Source organism: Tyto alba, unplaced genomic scaffold (assembly GCF_018691265.1).
Source record: "Tyto alba isolate M040663 unplaced genomic scaffold, T.alba_DEE_v4.0 Super-Scaffold_8, whole genome shotgun sequence".
Classification (NCBI taxonomy): domain Eukaryota; kingdom Metazoa; phylum Chordata; class Aves; order Strigiformes; family Tytonidae; genus Tyto; species Tyto alba.
Genome location: NW_024881329.1, coordinates 11,451,719 through 11,460,974, shown reverse-complemented (window position 1 = coordinate 11,460,974; position 9,256 = coordinate 11,451,719).

Here is a 9,256-nt window from a genome sequence, read left to right as displayed (position 1 = left end):
TGAAACTGAGATATTACTAGTATCTATAGTATCTAATAATGGTGCAAAGCTTGGAGCACCCATGTTTCAGATTGCTTGTAAGGGAAACAATTATCATCCTTTTTGACTGGGAGCTTTCCTGCATTAATTCCTTCTGGAATTTGTACTGCTTTAAGAACCTGTTGTGATATTAAGGTTGTTCATTATTCTGTGTTGTTTCTCATAACTAGGCATCTTTAATAATGGAAACTTAAGCATCTGATGGGTGGGTGGCATTGACTAGGATTTTAAGATTCTGTGTATTTTTAGCACCAAAGTTACTGTGTGGGTTTAGCACTGGTTTTGTACAGGAGACTAAAGTGACAGAGTCCATAAATAATGTACAAAGCTGTACATTACAACAGAAGGTTAAAAAGTGATGCCTCCAGTTAGTATGCATCATTCTTCTGTTTATTTAATAAAGATAGCCATCTAAAAATGTGCAATCATGAAATTAGAGATTCTCACAAATGCATATGCATTATTTCTACTTAGCTATCACCTAATGTATATCATCCAAAGGATGTACTTAATGTTTTTAAAATCTGATGATAGAGGGTAGACTTCTTTGAATGAATAGATAAGACTTCTCTTAATCTAATGACAGTTATTTCCCCTTGGATTAGAGATGTTAGGGTCTAGTTCAGCTTTCTCTGGTTAGTCAGACATTGCTAACCGCTAAGAACTTGTCAGGTTTTTTAAGAGGATCTGCCTTGATGCCTTTATAACTCTCTCTTCCAGGTGCCATGGTCATCATAACTCTCTAAGCCTTGATTAATACCTTGTAATACTTTCTACACTCTTCAACCATGTCTTAGAAGAGTAACTATGTTTGAACAGACCAGTCACTGCTCTATCCTTTGGTGACAGACCTGGGAACTATTGTGTTCTGCTGGGTAATGCAGTGTAATGGGAGAGTTAACTTGATGTTTTCAGTTGTCTATCTGTATATTTAGTTGTGCTTCAGTCTGTTACAAAGACAAGCAGAGACACCTATTATTTGTAAACCAGAAAGGAGATGCCTTTGGCTGAAGTGATGGACAGCTCTGAGCCCATGTGTTAGTTTTCTAAGTTACCTTAGCTAGACACAAAGGAGACTTAAAATGCTTAGTAAATCCCTTCTTAGCCTAGTTACGCACAATATTTTTGGTCCAGAGTTTAGTATAAATAATTGTATTGGTCCCTTGCACATACCTTTTGGAACAAAAATATCTCATCCTTTCCAAAATTCTGTTGATTTAGTGTTTCTACAACATTGCGTTGTTTTTCACATTCAGTATACATTAAACATTCAGTATGCACTTCAAGTTCTGTTTGCAATAAAACTAGCAGTTTGAAGAACTAATTTATGTAATGTAGTATTTGCCTACCATTAAAATCCAAAGTAACGTTTAATCCACATTTGGCAGAATGTGTGTTTCATGGGAGAGACAATGGCAAAGACCTAAAGAATTCTAAACATGAAAACAAGAAGTAAAACAAAAAAATGCGGTTCATTATTAAAAAAAAAAAACCACTTGGGGCACCATTTAATCTAATTCCCTTCTGCTTTAGATAGTTGTAATCCCAGAGGAAGCTTTCCCTGACACCGTTTCAGGGGAAAGCTCATATTTTCATTATGGGGATGTTCTCTTGAAAAATATCCTTAATTAGGTCAGGATTGTCTGAGGTTTCTTTAACACAGACTACAAATGTCTTTTTTACATTCTTATTGTTGTCAATCTGTTTACTGCAATCGGTTACATAAAAATTAGAAGAATGCTGATAACATACAAGGAGTGATGATTAGGAGACTGGTTTCTTACTCCACTAGCTTTATTGAGTCACAGTTGCTTTTTGCCTTTTAGCTTTCATCTTTTCTGAAATAAATTATTTTCCCTAGATTTGGGAACAGTCAATAGTACAAGATATCTTCTGAAGCTCAAAAATATGCAATTCTTCAACATCTGAAACATCATAATCTTTCTAAAAGTGAAGGTGGAATTTCTACTGGACTTATTTTGATTCCTAAAACTTCTGTCTGCAGACTACTTATTTAAATTCAAGTATAGTTCTCTGCAAATATAGATGCTTATCATTTTGCAAGTGAAAGGTTTTAAGTCTTCTTCCAGAAAGTAAGGAGTAACCAACAACCAGGAAATTTTAGCCAGAGTAACAGGATGTCTGCCTTTTAAAGGGGCAGTGGTGGTGCTTTATATGTGGTGTGTGTGTGTATGCTTTCACAGATCATTCCTTAACTTCTACTTCTCCACAAACCCAAGCTCCTAAATACAATTTCTTAAAATTTCCCCAAGTACATTTTGCTTGATGCAGATTTGCTGCCTTTGTGGAGATGAGTTAAACTGACAACAGGGGTGTTTTACCTTGCTTCAATTGCCAGAGAAGCTTCCTGGTCAAACAAAATATTTATGAAAAAGCCTTCAAATCTGTTTTTAAGTTACAAGAATGGAATGAGACCCTATATTCATATGAAGGCAGTCTGGCCATAATTTTAGGGGTCATCTCTGGTTGTTCCAGAGATCTGGCACTCAAGGCACTCTTCTTCCATACTTTTCAGATTATTTTATGTTTTTAATCTATTATTACCCTGAGAAGTGTAGCAGCTTTTGAGACCACAATGATCACAAGTAATTCTGACACAAGAGCTCACTGTTTTATGAAAGACTTTCATCTCTGTACCTCTAATCCCTGGAGCTGGATCTCTTATTCCTTTTGTCTCTTTCTGGAGCAAGCTGGTCTTTAGTTACAGCAGTGTCTTCCTTTATTTTGTATCTAACTGACCAAAAAGACTATCAGAAACATACAGATACTGCAAATGAGTTCTGGAACTAAATATTCAGGGCTACTATATCATTAGTTTGTTTTAGCTTTTTATTGGTTCTTGCTCTATTCAATTTACACTTTGCTTTATTTGGCTTTGGAAAAGACTTCATAGATCAGTTATAAAGACGTTGCATCAATCTCTTGTCCTCCATGTTTAAAAAATTTCTTCAGAAATCACGTGAGTCTTTACCAGAGAATTACATAGTAACAAGTTACTGCTTAGGGAACATATTTGCCTAACTCCTAAGGGCTTCTAGTTTTTTTCTAGGGAGTGTTCTGGTGGTTTTGAATTTTAAAATGGTTAATTTGCATCTGCAGTAGTACCACCCTGATAATTAGCATGTTATATGTTGGTAAAATCATACAGCATGTGACATTTATTTCTGTCTTTAGGAAAAAATTCAAATGACAAAACAAAAACATTAAAACTGTTTCTAAATGTTAAATTTATGGATTTGTTGGTAATTAAGTGAACATTTAGGCATTAATTACCAACTACTCTGAGGTCCTGCACTTGCTATGGTTAATGCTGACGTCTTTATAATGGGAATGTAGAATTCTGTTGTATATTTTCACAAAAATATTAACACTTCGTGTGTATAAGAGTGCATAATTTAGTATCTATGTCAGATTACACAGAAAATGCTGAAAAGTGAGATTAAGAAAAAAACCAGCACAGATATGTTCTTAATTCTTTCAGGAGATCCTATTGATGTATTTGTAGCTTTAGGCACTCGAGTCTTATCCTGTTACCTTTCACAACCATGTTACTGTGGACAGTCTAGATAATAATTTGTTTTCTTTTTTCAGGTTCTACATCCTTAAGTATCATCATTGAGCTTTGGAAATCTGTACTCGTAAAATATATTTGTAAAGGTATTTTTGAATCCTAGTTCACTTATGGCTACAAACTCCAGGTACACAGATGCAAGTTAGTTTACAGCTACTTTTGATCAGCTATTCCTTTAGAAATTATGAAGTTCTGATTTCCTTTTATTCTGGAAAAATCTACTTGTATTTGTCTCTTCCTCGGGATATTTAAATACTTGTAATTTAACAGCCTATTTTCTATGTGTTTCCTATGTGCCCTCATACATTGCATAAGTTAACTAAATCGCAAGGACTTGTATGTGATCATAAATTCTTGCAATCAGTACGGAAAAGGAAAATTTTAAGAAATTTCCACTCCAGGCTGTAATTTTATGTCTAATTTTCTTACATAAAAGCATTTATAACTGACCCACTTTGTCTCCAGCTGTTCCTCATGATACAAGATACCTAGCTTTACAAAATGCCTCATGAACAGTGTCTCTGAAAGAAGATTTTTCTAAATGATCCACAATCATTTTTCAAGAATGTTACTCAAATGAAAGATTATTCAGATTTTCCCTGTGCACAATATATTTCTGCTTCAATAACGTGTCGTCTTTTTAAAGACAGTTTTCCTGTTACAGTGGGAGAATACATAACCTGCAGAAGTGCCATCATACTTTTAATTAGGATGGAACAGGCCCAATTAAACAAATCACAGGGTCCTTTTATCAATCTTCTCACTTCCCAGTATGCATGAAGAAGCTCAAATGCAGATATTTACACAGTATTTGAAAACTGAGGGAAGTAGAACTGAATGTCTGGAAAGCTAAGTCAGAAAACATTTTGACTCCCAAAAGGCTCTCCCATAGAACAGCCTTTTGCAGGATGTAGCTTAGTTTTTGCTTCAGAGGTTTTTCCAATTTTGGGTCTTTGTACTTTACTAGGGATTGGTTATGGATAGACTCCATACATGGTGATGCTTGTCCTTTGATGAAATATCCAGCTACTTAAAAAAAAAAAAAAAAAAAAAACCAAAAAAAAACAACCAAAAACAAAACAAAAAAAACAAACCCACAAAAAATCTTCAAGAAAGAAGATAGGTTATTTCGTTAGGGGATTATTTTTCTCTCTATTTCAATGAGATCAGCCTATGGCCTTTTTTTAAAAAATATGCTGTTTCCATGGTTGCAAGTTTAAATCACGTTTGATGTCAGTTACCTTTGTGTTCACATCTACAAAAATACCTTGTTATTTTCTTAAACAGTTTCAAATTTCAAATAATTTCTGAGGATGAGCTAAAAGATATTTCTCTTTACCAAATGCTGTATCGTTTTCAAAAGCTCTTTCCCATCTGTCTGGAATTTACATTCTTAAAACAGACTGTACGTACTTTTCACTTATCAAACAGTAGAAGGCAATGTAGCACTAAGCTGGTTGGGATTTAGTTAGTGACAAACCAACAGAAGTACTTATGTCCATGTCATTATATACCTTAACACTTTAAAAAAAAAACAAAACAAAAAAAAAAAAAAACAAAACCAAAACAAACTGTTGAAAGTTTTATGGCCTACACAGTGCTTTCTTTGCTATAAAGTTTCATAGGATTGTTTCAGTGATTAAATCACCACCATAAAGAGCACATTTGTCAACAGTTGTATTGTGACTAATTTTTCATAAATGGGGTCCGCTGTGCAACTAAATGAGTAGTATGAGTAGTAACGTGCTGTATTTCACCAAGTGAAAGAACATCAAGACTTACTACAAAATACTAAAAACCTCACTTTACAGCTTCTAGATTAAAGTCTCAGGTCATTCATGGTATATGTAAGAAGTGAAGGATAATTATGAGTTCTTAATGATGGATCTAACAAATTTTATTGGACATAAAAAGAGGAAGAGATGTGTCAATGTAACTCTATGTATTATTAAAAGATAACAAATTAAACTCTTCAGTGTGAAAATTATTTTTTTTCCCCTCACATTTTACTAGTAAAATCATTCAACTGTAGATGTACTTTATTACCTATAATATCATAATTGTTGAACATTTAAGTTAAAGTCAATTCAGGATTTTCCAGGCCTTCATTAAAATAATTTGGGCATGTATTATATTATGAAGTTTATTTTAGTACAAATTTACTTGGTTTATAAGTTTGTATCAGACTCTTAAAAAATTATAAAGATGTTGAAGTGCAGTTTCTGTAATAACTGCTTTAGGTCCTGTTCCATTAAGTTTGTTCTGACTAAAATTCTAAAATGAGCAAATTGATCAGAACCTTCATTATTTTTAGTCTTACTGCAGTCATGCTAAAAACGTTCCAGTGGATCTGTTTCTTTTGGACTGCTGAGCTTGTTCTGATAAGCTCAGTTCCACAATTGAATTACTCTCATGTATAAGGATATGAGGTAATGGACTACTTGTTTCTCATAGACCCTTTCATCATGACCTTCTTGTGGAATTGTTTTACTATAGAAACCCTTGAATTAAAAAATGGAAAATTAAAAAAGAGAGGGGGTGGAGAGAGGGCCCAGGAAGGTATATTAATTTTTTCATAATGGAGAATACAACACTTATGAAATGTATCCACTGACATTATTTTAAAGAGATAAGAAGTAAAATGAAACAGAATATTTTGAAAATTAAGCAGCAAATTAAGTAAAATATCAGGCTATTCCTAGATTAATATACTTCTGTGAACTAGTGTCTGCCCACCTCTAAATCCAGATCCTAGCTGGGGTGAGTACTTAGTCTATAAAATAGGTTTCTGTAAGATGGAAACTGGTTTTCAGCTGGCTTGGCAGAGTGGCCTATCTGACAGCATCACACGCCTATTTTTTCAGAACAACAGAAGCCCTAGAGGAACTGTGTTATTTTAAAATACTTTGTATTCATGGTGTGAATAGTCTCCTTGGACAGAGCAGGTGATTCCTATTAATCAGTCTTAATTACCTCCTTTGATCATATTAAGTTGCAAATGTTTATTGGTCATATCAGTGTTCTTTAGGAAAGCTGTGTTAATGTATGATAGAGACAGTATAGGGTAGAAACTCAGTCTCATGCTAAAGTCCCTGGCTTGGTATAGAAATATATTATAACAGGAGAGTAAAATGGCTCAAAATAAATTTAAAATAAGATGATGGGAAACAAAATAAATGCTTTTTAATAAAATATGGAAATAATCATAGGAGTAGAGAAAAGAACCCAGGCTTCCCTGCTCTCGGCTAGGATTACTGACCCCAGGATTTAGAGTTATTTCCTTTCTCACTCACTGAACATTATTTCCTACATCATAAGATAGCAAGCAAGGCAGTAAGGGGAAGTGTATAGAAGTTGATATCTCGGAGAGCTAGATACAAGGGGGCAGAAATGTTGCCAGCCATCCTAGTGTACATTGATCCACTGTTCAGACCTAAATTCATTCTCTCTGTCGAGGTTTATTCTGTTGCAGTTTTAGTTATTCAGCTATTTTATGACACTCTTCTATAGCATTTCAAGCAATCTGATTAATTTCCGTGGGCTTCTTGTGTCTCCAGCTGTCACAATAGTATGCAGTACTCTGTAAATTTAATGTTTTGGACTCAGAGGTCTTTGGAAGATGTAAATTTTCTAAGAACTTTTTTTGTGTGTATTTAATACAAACTTACTAATTTTGGTCACTGATGTTTAGACATGGGCAATTTTGATTTTTATTGACTGTGGCTTTTTCCTTTCTGGGCATCACAGTTCCACAGTTCTTGAAGACTTTGAAACGACTGAACATATTCTAAGTGACTAACTGAAGCAGTACTAGCTGCAGCTATTACATTGAGGTCATAGGTTTATTTTTATGTTACTGTAAAGTCTGTTAACTCACAAATTCTGTGTGTGACTTTCTGTGCCTCTTTTTATTGTGTTATGGAGGTATAAGATAACCTTGACACAACCATTTCTGAATTTTACAGTCCCTCACTGTGTTGTGATTTATATATTCCATTGCTTTCTGTCCCAGTTAAAGATTTTTACCAACTGAAGGTCTTGTGAGTCAACATTACATTCTTCAAGAATAAGCATTAATTACTTTTACAATGGCATCTAAAATCACAAACTTACACTTTTTAGAGATAAGTATAGGAGAGTTTGGAGGCACAGTACTAGTGAGAAGTAAAATTTACATCAATAGATTTATTTTATCTGAATAAATTGGAGAAATGATATAGAGTAAGTAGAATGTAAATTTTTAAGGATGAATGGACAATGTGATAGATGAGAAGAATCAACTATACAAGTAAAAGATGGGGAATGAGTAGCAAGACTGCCGTACTTTTGAAGGAGGATAAGGTAGATACAGTGGACACAAATATGAACACAAGGCAAATGTTTAACTATTTCCAAAGTAGCAGACACTTTCCTGAATATAAGGATATGCATTGGTCAGGAATAGTTTTGAAAATTATTCTCCATAGGTATATTTTGAAGACTCTTTCAGGCCTATTTTCTATGCTTTCCAATGTTGTCTCTTAAAAACCTCATGAAGGGATATGAACTTTTTTGTACAAATGCACTTTCATATAGTACGCATTGCATGACTGCAATGTCAGTAAACCAAATTGACTTCTGTTTCTTCTTACCCCATATGCCTTGCTTTTGTTCTACAGTGATTTCAAATGGCATGTTCATCTTAAAGTAAAGCTTCTCAAATTTATTACATTTGTCTTTGTTATGAATTAAATTGATAAAAAAATTTTGATCGGGAAGAAATATGCTCCAGGCCAGCTTGACAGGAACTGCAAGATGCTTTAGTTATAAAGTCTGTCTCAAAATATTGGAGAATGCTTTTTGGCTTCTGATGTTTGTCTAAGTGATATAATAGAATTTTTTGAGCTGTTTGAGACTAAAAGCATCTATTGCTTCTTTATCTAAAATCAGAGGGGACTGAACTTAATGATCAAGTAATTCTCTCTAGTTATCTGTCCTCCTGGCACAGCTCATCAAGTTTATGGCTTTACATTATTCACAGTTTGTGGCATTATTTATTTTTGTCAAAGAAATTAAGAGTGAATTCCTCAAGTATTTATGAAGTTCTTGAGTGCCTAGCCAATTTAAAAGCTTAATCAGTCATGTTTTGAGTTTTCTTGTGGGGATTAGAACTTTTCCAAGGGTATGTTACTGTCTCCAGATACCTTTGTGTTCCCATGCTTTTTCCAGCTTACGCATTGCAGTTGTTAAGGCTTTATCTTGTGCCTTTTCTATTTTGGATTTATAGAAATCATCACAAAGCTCCTTTCTATACTATTAGTCTTTTGATATCACTATGACCTATATAGCACACTGTCATTCTTACTTGCAGCACCTAGAACTATCCTCCCTAGAGTTAATTCCCCAAGTCTTTATCTATTTAATCTCATATACGTATACTTAATCACATGCACCTTCATTATAGCAATTTTTTAGTTACTTTCTTATGTTTGGGGTTTTTTTTTGTATACAGTTTCCAACTTTTTCTAGTGCTCTAAAAATATCTTAAAAGACAGTAATGATCCCAGTTGTATTTGGGATTATTGAGAATACAACATGTGTGAAAGCCTGCTAGCTCCGATCCTAAAATCACTGGGGCAGAAGAAA